The 12,875-nt window shown below is 46.7% G+C and overlaps 1 long non-coding RNA gene across 2 annotated transcripts; it reads right to left on the reverse strand.

Moving 5' to 3' along the window:
• Nucleotides 1–1,439: 1,439 nt before the first annotated feature.
• Nucleotides 1,440–11,691, reverse strand: LOC111093511. 2 transcript variants are annotated; one of them, XR_005382289.1, is made up of 4 exons: nucleotides 11,095–11,691; nucleotides 8,900–8,983; nucleotides 6,819–8,325; nucleotides 1,440–5,551 (listed from the first exon to the last, which is right to left on the reverse strand). It is a non-coding gene; the product is annotated as an uncharacterized LOC111093511 (long non-coding RNA). The 2 variants fall into 2 exon arrangements; XR_005382290.1 differs by lacking the exon at nucleotides 8,900–8,983.
• Nucleotides 11,692–12,875: the final 1,184 nt, after the last annotated feature.

Genomic DNA, 12,875 nt, shown 5'->3' on the forward strand with positions numbered 1-12,875 from the left:
TGGAAGAAGGATGATCTTTTCAACACATGGCGCTGGAACAACTGGATGTCCATAAACCAACAAAAAGAAAAGAAAAATAACTTCGGCGTAAACCTCTCACTTTCTACAACAACAATGAAATTCAAATAGATGATACTCCTAAATGAAAAATATAAAACTTTAAAGAAGAAAACATAGCAGAAAATCCTTGGAATCTGAGGTTAGCAAAGAGTTCTCAGGGCCCCAAAGATTAAAATTGTTAAATTGGGCTTCAGCACAATTTAGAAGTTTAGGTCTATGAAAACAGTTAAGAAAAAGACAAGCTACATATCTGAGAATCACATAGCTGACTGAGGGGCCTTGTATCTAGAATATATCAAGAACTCCCAAAAATCAGCAAGGAAACAAACAACTCCACTTAAAAAAGAAAAATCAAAAAGCTTAAACAGATGCTTTACCGAAAAGTAATATGGGTGCCAGATGAGCACATGAACAGGTGGTCACCATTAGTCCTTAGGCAAATTCAAATTTGAACATCCATAAGGCACCACCATACATCTATTAAAATAGGTAAAATTAAAAATCTGATAATAGCAAGTGCTGGTGAGGATGTAGAGGAACCATAACACACAAATATTTCTTCTAAAAGTAAACATAAGACCATGCCATATGACCATGACCCAGCAATCCCACCATTAGGTATTTACCCGGAAGTGTGAGCATGTGTTCACTCACAAATTTGTATGCAAATATTAATTCAAAGGGGGTTTTTTTGTTTTAATTTTTTAAAAGATTTTATTTATTACTTGAGAGAGGGAGAGATCATGCATGAAGAGAGGCAGAGGGAGAGAGAGAGAGAGAATCTCAAGTAGACTCCCCACTGAACACAAAGCCTGTTGCAAGGCTCAATCCCACAACCCTGAGATCATGACCTGAGCCCAAATCAAGAGTCAGATGTTTAACTAACTGAGCCACCCAGGCACCCCTCGAGGTTTTACTCAGAAGCAGGAGACAGCCCAAAGATCCCTCCACAGTGGATGGGAAACACGGTGCTGTACATTCACACGATGGATTGTCACCAGCATAAAGAACAGCTAGTGCTTCCTGCAGTGACGTGGGTGATCCCAAAAGCATTATGCTTAGTGAAAAGAGGTCAGACATTAAAGACTACACCCTGTAGGATTCCCTTATTCTAAAATTTTAGAAAAGAAAAAAAAACCCCACAGTGACAGAACAGGCCAGGGGCCAGAGGTGAGGGAATTTGGTTGCAAAAGGGTACAAGGGAAGTTTTGAGGTGACAAAATTTACAGTTATGATGTAGAACATTATCATATCTATATCATAACCGTTATAGTCACATGACTATACCTATTTGTCAAAACTCATCGAATTGTACAATAACTTCATTTTCCATTAATTTTATTTTATTTGTATATAAATTCTATCACAATAAAGCTGATTTCTCTAAAAAAAAATTGACGGGAGGCAAAGCCTCATAGGTCAAGCCAAGAAATTTGAGAAAAGGCGTGACAATGAAAGAATTTGCTCCAGGAGACACCAAAATATACCATAAGGTTATCATAATTTTCAAAGTGTGCTATTGATCCAGCAACAGACAAATAATCAACTGACTTAGAGTCCAAAACCTGTAGCGTCCAGATCAATGTACGTATCTAGCAAATATTTTAGGAAGCAATTTAATTAGTGGGGAAAGAATGGACCATTGAAGAAGCTGAGTTGAAATCTGGGTTCTGTTCAGAAAAAGAATCAAGTTAGCTCCATAATTCACACCATTCTCAAAAATTAAACCAGAATTGGTTAATTGGGCATTGACCTAATATAAAGGCTCACTCTATTGATCTCATTACCCTGTTGAATGCCGAGGAGAGCACTTAGCTCATCAGGGTAAGGTCTTACGGTAAATAAAAAGGATTCTAACAAACACCCACGCTAACTGTAGGCACTTCTGCTTTCCGAGGGGAGGTGGCATCACTCGTCACAGTAGGAAAGTAAATGTCTGTGTTGTTTCCTGCCACTTGCACAGACCAGAGAGAGTGAAAGGGTGAAGTCCCTGCTAGCTCTTCTGAGATGTCAAAGGGTGAAATCCCAGGGAGACAGGGTGCTTTGATGCTCCTTGGATGTGCAGTGGAGGGGATGAACAGCTAAAATTCTCTCTGCATAACAAGGGAAATGCTGTGGGGGAAGTGTCTTCAAGGAGCAGAGGATCCTGCAACACAAGAAGAGCTGCAGCTTGGCCAGGAGGAAGGCAGGGAAGAAATCCTGGTGGCGGGCTAGCCAAAGGGCTGCCAGAGACAAAGAGGGCGAATGGCTGATGTGCAGTGTTAAGCTGTCAGTGTCCTGCAGTGTGACCTCCCCTCTGTCACATTAGGTGTCAGTAAAGACTTCTCACCCTGAATATCTTGGGTGGTGGTCCTGGGGACAGCGGCAGTGTGGAGAGGCCTTTCTTCCCAATTCCTGGTATTTCCTTTCATGAGGCCAACATCCATTAGCAGAAGGCTCTTCCATTATCTGTTGGAAAGAGTTGCCGGGTCATCACTCAGCCCCGGGCTCCATCCCTCATCCTTCAGATCTGGCCGGATCGAGATCTGGGACACACAGATTTGGTCTCTTGCTCCTTGGCCTGTGTATGATTCTCTGGTTTCTATTAGGAAACTCAGCACTGTGCCCGAGGGCACTTTCTCCTCCCCTTTTTGCTTATCCTCAGTTACTTCTGGATTCAGGTGAAGAGGGGAGGGTGCGATTCCTTGAGCCCTCAAACTCCAGCAAGGGGTCCTGTGTGAAGTAAAAGCCCCAAGAGTCATCCAAGTGAACAGTCAACCCAGGGCAAGCTTCTCTCGTGAGAACATTCCAGAACCCAGAGTGGAAGAGACATTGCTGGGGTTATCTTAGTCTGACTCCTGCTCTAACTCCTTCACTTTGTTGCCAGAGCCTTCTCTCTCAGTAACTGGCCTTCAGAGTTCCAGGGCAGCATCTGGAGCTGTGCAAAGACATCCCAGCCGTGTCGGCCACAGCTGGAGCCTGGCAGATGAGGTGATGACTGAGGGGAACAAGCAGAGAGAGACTTTCTCTGAGACTTCCCTCCCAAAGCATGTGCTGCTCTGGCTCCAAAGGGCAGAGTTTCTTTGTTTGGTTTTGAGGGGGTAGGGGGGAAGCACAGAAGAAAGAGAGATGAGTTCCTTTTGACCAAAAAAGTCAGCCAGTCATGGAGGATGACTGGCTTCAGCCCAAGCAAAGATTATGGGAAACACCCAGTTCTGAGCAAGCACAAATGCTTTCTCAGTTATTCTAGCCAACACCCAATTACTACTCCTCACTTTGGCACCCTGCCCTTAACCACTGCAAGGCTCGGAGTCAGTGAGTCCTTGGATCATTGAGTCCACTCATCTCTCTCTAACCACCCCCATTTTACACCTGAGGAACAGACTCAGAAGATGACATCTCTTACCTACTTGGTGAGCAGTGGTACAGCCCAGATTGGGAACCTGAACCCAGAGTCCCAAGTCTCTTCCCATGGCTTGAGATTTCATGGCTCCCCTGGAGGAGGGTGAGCCCCCTGATAATAGAGACCTAGTGTTTTGCCTGGAGAACAGGAGTGGACCACCATCTTTTTTTTTAAAAAATTTATTTTATTTATTTATTCATAAGAGACACAGAGAGAGACAGACACATAGGCAGAGGGAGAAGCAGGCTTCCTACAGGGAACCCAATGCAGTACTCGATCCCCAAACCCCAGGATCACGCCCTGAGTCGAAGGCAGATACTCAACTGCTAAGCCACCCAGGGGCCCCAGAAGTGGACCGCTGTTAAAAAGAGCCTACCATGTTCCCATCACTAGGGTAGGGACATTATTGAGAACATAATTTTAGGCACATCTCCCCAGCCCCTAGCAAGCCCCTTTGTTGTAGGGAACTGCTATGGGCTGAATCGTGTCTGGCAAAAAGTCCACACACTGAAATCCTAACCCCCAGTACCACAGAATGGGACTGTATTTGGACAAAGGGTCTTTAAAGGGGTCATTAAGTCAGAATGAGGTCATCATCATAGGCCCTTATCCAATATGACTGGTGCCCTTATCAGAGGAGATTAGGACACAGACAGGAGAGAGAAAAGACCATGTAAAGACACAGGGAGAAGATGGCCAACTACAAGCCAAGTAGTGAGGCCTCAGAAAAAACCACATCTACCAACATCTTAATCTCAGGCCTCCAAAATTGTGCAAAAACATCAAGTCCTGTTGTTTACCCCACCCAGTCTTTGGTATGCTATCATGACAGCAGTAGCAGACTAATACAGGCATCTGCTTCCTGGCCTACCCGTGCTTCTAGACTGGGACCCTGCCCCTCTGGCTGTTACTGAGCCACACAGACTCTTTACATCAGAGTGTACACACCAAAGCGTAGGTGAGTATGTGGCACGCACAAACAATTGGAGCCAAAGGGAAATAAAACCCATGCAAGAGTTGTGTTCATCTTTCTACCCTTCTTTGTTTAGATCGAATGAGGTTGGAGATGGTAAGCTAGGTTTTCAGTGGAGCTCTGGCTCACTCAGGGAGACCAAGACACAGTTTTGGCCCTACTGACCTCACAAGTCCTCCCTAACTCTTCCCCTGCGTGGAGCAGGGCAGCTACTCCAGCAGCAGCAGGACTTCATATTGTCTAGAAGAAATATTTGAACCCTGAGTCTCTCTTCCTTCCTCCCCCTCTCCCATTTGTCTCATAGCAAAAGGACACAAACCACCCTTTGTCCAGGACAGTAAACTTGCCTTTCATGGGGCTCGGGAAGTAAGAGGAATCAAGAAGCCGGGGGGCGGGGAATACATATATATGAAGAAAGGGCTTGGCTGGCAAGGGTTTCTGGGCATTTTTTTCATCTTTATAAAAATAAAATTACTTTCCCCCTCTTGCTTTGGAAAACCCCCAAAACAAACCCAAGATCACTTGTATAGCTGTCATTAAACTTCCCCGGCTGACCAAGGCTCCAAAGTTTGCTGGCAGAGAGAACGATGGTGGATATGGCCTTGCCATCTTGTATTTCAACAGGGATGCCTGAAGTTTGGGAGGGGGGCCTCCTGGAGCCATGAGGGAGCAGTTCAGGATTCTCTGACGTTTTGCAGACCAGGGGAGAAAGGCTGCGTGCGGAGGTCTTTTTTCCACTGCACGGCACTCTATCCCAGGCCCCCCAGACCCACCGCCTGGGCCTCCTGCTTGCCCACACTCTAACACAGGCTCTCAGGGGGAGGAGGACGCCACAGAAATGCAGTACAATGTTGAGCAGAAGCTCACTGACAAATGTTTGTGTTTCCATCATCCAGAAGCCATAATTGAGTGTGTTGAGGTGAAGGCTAAGGGGAGGAACCATGGATAGTCCATTCTCGGCAGGGAAAAAACACACCAACGTGCCGCTCAGAGCTCCGCATTGATGTGGCAATTTGCAAAGCAGTATTTACGGAGAGTCCTCTTAGCCTCTCAAGCCCTGTGCAGGGTGCCGCATAGGCCTCCCAACAGCCCCGTTTCGCAGAGGGGAACACTGAGGCTCAGAAGCCAGCTGCTGCCTGACAGAAAGGAGCAGGGGAGAAACAAACAAAAAACCCCTGTCTTCCGACTTCAGACTCCTCTCTCCCTTGCCTTATGCCCAGGCTGTGAGCTGACCACCAGCATGGATCCCACCAGCCCCCGATATCTGAACCTAATTAAGCCTCGATTCTTGCCCACAATTTTTTTCCAAAATGAAAATATCTATACTCAGTTGTTTGGGTTTTTTTTTTGTTTTGTTGTTGTTGTTGTTGTTGTTGTTGTTGTTGTTGTTGTTGTTGTTTTAAGTAATTATATAATATACCTTGTAAAAAAAATTGTTTTTTGAATAACCAACTAAGCCTCCCCTGTCCTGATTGCAAGTCTGTAAATCCACCCAGGACCTCATGTCTCTTCTGTCCCCCAGTTACTTCTCGGAGCTCCCCAAAGACACACACAGTGCACACAGGCTACCCCCCCCAAGGCCTTTGGGGCAGCGCCCGTCCCTCCTTTCCCCTGCTGGTGTCCAGAGCTTCCAGAAGGCAGGGTTGAGCTTCTCAGAGGCTGACTGGACAGTGTACAGTCTTACCTCTCACTAGCCACTCTGGCACAGACCCTGGGCAGCCTTCTTCCTTGCCCTTCTCTCTCAGTTGAGAAAGCCCCATAGAATTAAGAGCCCTGGTGGGGCCAAGAAGGGCAAAGAAGGGCTTTAAACAGCTTCCTCCAAGGCTGTCCCTTCAGAGGTGATGAAGAAGTATCAGTGAGCCTATTTCTCACTAGCGTGCAAATAGCCTTGAGGGATAATTCTCTAGGACAATTTTTGTGGCTCCTAAAGATGCTAGGTCAATGCAGAGTCTCCCTCCGTCTCTCCCTCCCTCCCCCCTCCTCCTTTCCTGCCTCTCTCTCCCTACCCCCCTTTCTCCATCCCTCCCTCCCCTTCCTTCTCTCTCTTTACCCACCTCTCTCCCTTCCCTCCTCTCTCTCTCCCCCTCCTCCTCCTTTCCTTTCTTCCACATCCCTCTCTTCAAGTTGGCCTAACCCCAAACCCTTAGGTCACTAACCACCACCTCCCCTTAAGAAACCACTTCCCTTAAGCACCTGCTGCCCAGGTGGGAGGAAGCTCCAGACGTGACCTCTGTCTAACCCACTGGGGCTTCTGTATATCTCTTCTGAAACTCATCATTTAAGAGAAGAAACCCAAATAAAGTCTGTCCTTCCCCTTACAATTTGTCAGCAATTGAAAAAATGAAGTCATCAAACAGAAACAGGAACTGGATCTCTGAAGGCAACCCCAAAAAAGTTACCTACTTATTCCAAACGAAGGCTTTTCCCAAGCTCCGCTGAAGGCAAGAGACCATCTCTGTGCAGTGGGAATTAATCACTCCCAGAAGTGCCCGAGTTTTTCTGCTCGTGGTCCGTAGTAGAGCCTCGCCTTTTCTATTTATCAGGTACTTCCAGCCTTTCTTTGCACTTAAATAGCAACTAAAATAAAAGTCGGTCGTACCAGTAGGGCTCCCCCTTCTTCCCTGTTCTCATCAGTACAATTTTAAAACCTGGGGAAATGTACTGCTACATTTACTTGGTCAGCGTTATATGTCATATTTAAAATATCCAGGGGAACTTAAAATAATTGCAGTGGAGGTATCTACAGGCAGGCAAAGAAAGGGCTTCTAGAAGCCTGGCACTTGTCTGTCTCTGCTGGAGCAGAACCGGTGTACTGCCATCCCTCGGCCCCAGTACACCCGCTGGCAGAAATACCCTCCCCTGTCTGCTCCCTCTGTTGATTAAGTTGGCCTCCTACTACAATGAAACTCATGTTTTCGAGTCATCTCCAGGGAAGGAAAATACGTTAGCTTTACAAAACACCTTGCAGTGAGCTCGAAGATGTTGTCTTTACGTACCATTTCCTTCCAATGCAAGCCATCTTCCAATGTGGGTGGGAGTGAATGTTCTTTTCTTTAGGGACCCGGAGAATTAACAGTGGAATTCCTGCAAGTTACTTTGATGGCAGGCTGGGTGGGAGGTCCTCAGCCCCCTCTTTGTGGCTCCTACTGTTGGCTCACCCATTCAGGGAGCACAATGAGCATCTACTATCTGCAAGATGAGAAGGTGCCCCCCCCCACCACCACCACGGGAGTTGTGCACTCATGGCCTGGGGGTGAGGGTCAGAGGGAGGGGGGTCTTTGGACCCCTTCCTGTGTGCTGAGCAGTATTTCATACCCCCACCCCCACCCCACTGTGCCTTTCTGTCCCATGGGTGAATGGCAGGTATGTGGGAGGCATGCATGGTTTCCAGCCATGGGACTGTCGTCTTTGGGGTTAATTCAGGCTGCAAATTTCCATTCATGCTCCTGACTTGCCCCCTTGGGGCCCGCTCCAACTGGAACTGGAATTCCCAGGATTCTTTATTAAAATATTTCCCCCAGACTTGCCTTCCAACAGCCGTTGTTATCTCTGACAGCAGGCTGGCCTCTGTCTCTCTCAGGCTGGACAGGATCAGCCCCAAATTACTCTCCTGTTTCAGAGCAGTGTCCTGGCTGATGGCTGAGGGTGAGGGAGTGAAGAGGGGGAACTACCCATGCCTCCTCCATACCCACCCACTCCCCCTCCCCCGACAATTTTACACCAAGGGTTACTTCCTTTGCAAAGCCTGTGCTCCCTCTGCCTTTGGTTTGTGATCATCATCTGGAATGCAGGCAGGCAGGTGTCTGATTAGCCTGAGTTTCTAGTAGCTTCTCCCTGGAAGTGCTCACTCAGGCGCCACAACTTCCAAATTATGCAATGCTTGTTGGTTGGTTCATAAAAATCAGTTTTCCTAGAGAATGTCAAAAAATTGGAAGAAGTTTTAGTCGATGTAATAGAATTTTTCAAAATAGCATTTGGGGCCCCTGGGTGGCTCAATAGGTTAAGCACCCGCCTTCGGCTCAAGTCACAATTCCAGGGTCCTGGGATGGAGCCCCACCTGCTCAGGGAGGACCTGCTTCTCCCTACCCCTCAGCACCTTCCCCTGCTCATTCTCTCTCTCGTTATCTCTCTCTCTCTCAAATAAATAAATAAAATCTTTTTTAAAAAACAAAATGAGGGACGCCTGGGTGGCTCAGTGGTTGAGCGTCTGCCTTTGGCCCAGGGCATGATCCTCCAGTCCCAGGATCGAGTCCTGCATCGGGCTCCCTGCATGGAGCCTGCTTCTCTCTCTGCCTATGTCTCTGCCTCTGTGTCTCTCATGAACAAATAAATAAAATCTTAAAAAAAATTTTTTTACATAAAATGAAATAGCATTTTGCAAAGAAAGTCATAAATCCCTATAAAGGTAAACTGCTTTATGACTTTATTTTTTTATTATTATTTTTTTTTGCTTTATGACTTTAAATGGTTTATCACACACTTACCTTATTGGATCTTTACAATAATCCAGTTCAAGGAACAGCAGCATTGCTCATGTCTAATTTTTGTTCTGTTACAAATCAGAAAACCTAAACAGAGAGGTTAAGGTATACACTCGGGATTATGTGTCTGGGCCAGAACTAGAACCCATGTCCGGTCCTCCGTTTTTGTCACGTGTACATTCCACAATCAGATCATCAACAGACCCCGGAGTTAACGGGTCACATGGCCTACTGAAGTCACACATTCCAGAGTCACTAATTATATACGCACAGAGATTCTACTAGATGTTCAATACCCTGTCGTTTGTAATACAGAAAATATAGAAAGTCTCGTACCTGATGCCAAGAAATTTGGGTAAACGAACTACTCACTACTGTGAAACATTACATAGTTATTAAAACAATGTTCTACAAGCACATTTGCTGATATGGAAAACTGTTCATAATATGATAATTATTATTACAGCTATCATTTTAATAATTATAGGTATAGGCATAAGTAAAATGCATAAGAGAGGGTGTGCAAGGATCCATACTAAAATCTGAATAGTGCTTAGATTACAGATGATTTCATTGTCTTCATTTACCTGTATCTTCTCATTTTTCTATAGCAAAAGTATATTTTTTGAGTACTTTGCAATGGACCAAATATTGTGTTGCTCCCCAAATTCATGTTAAATCCTACCCACGGGGACATCTGAGTGGTTCAGTGGTTGAGCATCTGCCTTTAGCTCAGGGTGTGATCCTGAGGTCCTGGGATCGAGTCCCACATCGGGCTCCCCTCAGGGAGCCTGCTTCTCCCTCTGCCTGTGTCTCTGCCTCATTCTGTGTCTCTCATGAATAAATAAATAAAATATTAAGAAAAAAAAAAAGAAATCCTACCCCACAGTGTGGGCCTTCAGGAGGTGATTAGGTCATGAGAGTGGAGCCCTTGTGATTGGGGTCAGTGCCCTCTATAAAAGGAGCCCCAGAGAGGCCCCTTGTCTTCTCTCCACCACTTGGGGATATAGCAAGGAAACAGCCACCCACAGCCAGGAAGGAGGGCCCCCCAGAACCCGGCCATGCCAGCGCCTTGCTCTGGGACTTCACTTCCAGCCTGCAGAACTGGGACAAGTAGATTTCTGGTGTTCATAAGCCACCCAGTCCATGGGCATTTTGTTAGAGCAGCCCAAACAGGCTAAAACATACCTTTGCTTTTTATTTTTTATTATTATTTTTTATTATTTTTTTTAATATTTATTTATTTATTCATGAGAGACTCAAAGAGAGCAGCAGAGACACAGGCAGAGGAAGAAGCAGGCTCCCTGCGGGGAGCCCAATGTGGGACTCAATCCCAGGACCCCGGATCATGACCTGAGCCAAAGGCAGCCACTCAACCACTGAGCCACCCAGGTGCCCCTGTTCACTTCTCTTTGACACCCTGTCACATTTCCCCTAACTGCCATCCAAAGCCTCCCACGTTTCTTGGTTTCCCTCTTCTGTTCCCCCATGACCCCTTGACCGGTCTCATCAGAGGACCAGGAATCTTGATCGCAGGAGCCTGGTGATTTTCCATCTCCATGCGCTGGGGAGGATCTTTGTTCCAAGGACTCCTTACTGTGCAACACAGAAGGCAGGGAGACGTGTGCTGGCCTGCCTCGGATGGTTTATGTCTGTCAGGACGGCTTAATTGTTAAATCTCCCCCCGACCCCTGTCTAAAGTGCCCTGGTTTAGGGGAGCCTGGGGGGCTCAGTGGTTGAGCATCTGCCTTCGGCTCAGGTCATGACCCTGGGGCCCTGGGATCGAGTCCCACCCACATCAGGCTCCACAGGGGGAGCCTGCTTCTCCCTCTGCCTGTGTCTCTGCCTCTCTCTGTGTGGGTCTCTCATGAATAAATAAATGTAATAAATGAATGAAGAAAGAAAGAAAGAGAGAGAGAAAGGAAGGAAGGAAGGAAGGAAGGAAGGAAGGAAGGAAGGAAGGAAGGAAGGAAGGAAGGAAGGAAGGAAAAGGAAGGAAGGAAGAAAAAGAAAGAGTCCTGGTTTGGACAATAAATTTTACAGTCTCAGCAACAATGAGAAAAACATTGCAAGACCGGAGCTGCCCTGGTTGGGGGCTATCCCTAGCCCCTTAATCCGCATCTTGGCTCCTGCTAATCCTCCCACCCCCACCCCCCATGTCGTGACAGAAATTATTTTTTTCTGGTGAGAATTCTGACCCCGTTACTTCTTCATCCTTGGAGGGTCACCCAGTGATTTCTCAGCCCAGTGATCTTCCGTGTCCACCACCCAAGAGTTCCGTTTAAATTCAAATCCTCATCTCAGCACTGGGGCAGATAAACGTAGGACTTATCCTTCCATAGAAAAATCGGAAACAGGCCTGGAACCAGAGTCCTCGCCGGGTGCTGGTTCTCTTCAGAGCCACGTCAGGAGAGAGGCTCCCGGGCTCCCCCCTTCAGCCCGGGGAGGGAGACATCAGGGGTTGCCTTGGAAACCACCGGGTGGGCTGGCATCACGGGGTTCTGCTGGGCCTGCTCTGTGGCTGACATCCAGCCCTAACTGCAGCTCTGGTTGCTCATGGCTTTGCCAAGGGGGTACAGTGACGGGGCCTGGAGGGTAGACCAGGCAAAAGTAAAATGACTACAGCAGGACGTACATCTTTTTCACTGAACGTGCAGCTCACTGGGACCTGAGCCATGACAAGAGGGATCAACCAAAGTATTTTAATGATTCATATCCTCAGGGGGGCTGGGGAGCTCAGTCGGTTGAGCATCTGACTCTGGGTCTCTCAGCTCAGGTCTTGATCTCAGAGTTGGGAGTTCAAGCCCTGTGTTGAGCTCCACACTGGGTGGGGAGCCCGATAAAAAAGAAAAAAAAGAAAAGAAGAGAAAAAAGAGAAGAGAAGAGAAAAGAAGAGAAGAGAAAAGAAAGAAAAGAAAAGAAAAGAAAAAAGAAAAAAGAAAAGAAAAGAAAAGAAAAGAAAAGAAAAGAAAAGAAAAGAAAAGAAAAGAAAAAAATTGATTAATCTTCTTAATGAAACAGTGGTGGCCAGAGATGCTGTTAAATCAAGTGCTCACGTGCCCGCGTGTTAATTCTATTCAGAATTCCATGAGCTGATTCAAGAATATCTTCAAGACAGCCACCTGCCAGCCACCTACATACGACCAAGCAGCAGCAGCAAATGTGGGTGGCACTTCCATTCGAAGGCTCTTTTGTGGTCTTGGTTCTCCAAAAGGGAGAGTATTGTCAACGTCTATCTGATTCCAGATGCTTTGTGGGATCTATCAGCCACGGATCAAGTTTGCCACTTCAAGTCAAGGCTTCATTAGAACAACAAAAGACCTTCTGATTTACTAGGTTAATGAAAGGAGGAACCTTCTCAATCATTCTAGTCCAGCCTCTTCATCATAGAGATGGGGAAACCAAGGCTAAGTGACCAAGACTTGCTCTGCTAGTCTAAGCTCGGCAGGACCCAGACCCCCCGCCCCCCGCCCCAGGCTCCGGGCTTCCCAGTCCAGTCTGAGGTCACAGCACCTCTTTGGCTGGGCCACCTTCTGTTGGGTAAAATAATTTAATGCTCGAGTATATACACACATACCTAAAGACTTCCATTTCAAGTCTGACTTCAAATGGGATTGTCCAAATTTACCTTAGGGTTTTGGAAAATGGATGAATCTGAATACAATGCTTTTGAGGCCTCATCCCAGAAAAAGATAATAGCATTATAGCATTCCTTCTCATTTCCAGAAGAACGGATGGCGTTAATACATAGGCTAGGATTCCTGGGATCAGCCAGATGATCAGATCAGCCAGGTGATCAGAAATGTGCTTTTTCAGGCAGGCTGACACCTCTCACTTGGCAATTCCAAAGGGCTCTGGGAAACACCACATTCAGGACTGGGAAAGCATCAGGGGAGGGGGCTTAGTAAAGAACCTGAGTCATGGAAACTCCAGAAGTGACTGCAAGAGAAAACATGATTAACTTCTCAGTGTAAAACGT

This window comes from Canis lupus, chromosome 31 (assembly GCF_011100685.1).
Source record: "Canis lupus familiaris isolate Mischka breed German Shepherd chromosome 31, alternate assembly UU_Cfam_GSD_1.0, whole genome shotgun sequence".
Lineage (NCBI taxonomy): Eukaryota > Metazoa > Chordata > Mammalia > Carnivora > Canidae > Canis > Canis lupus.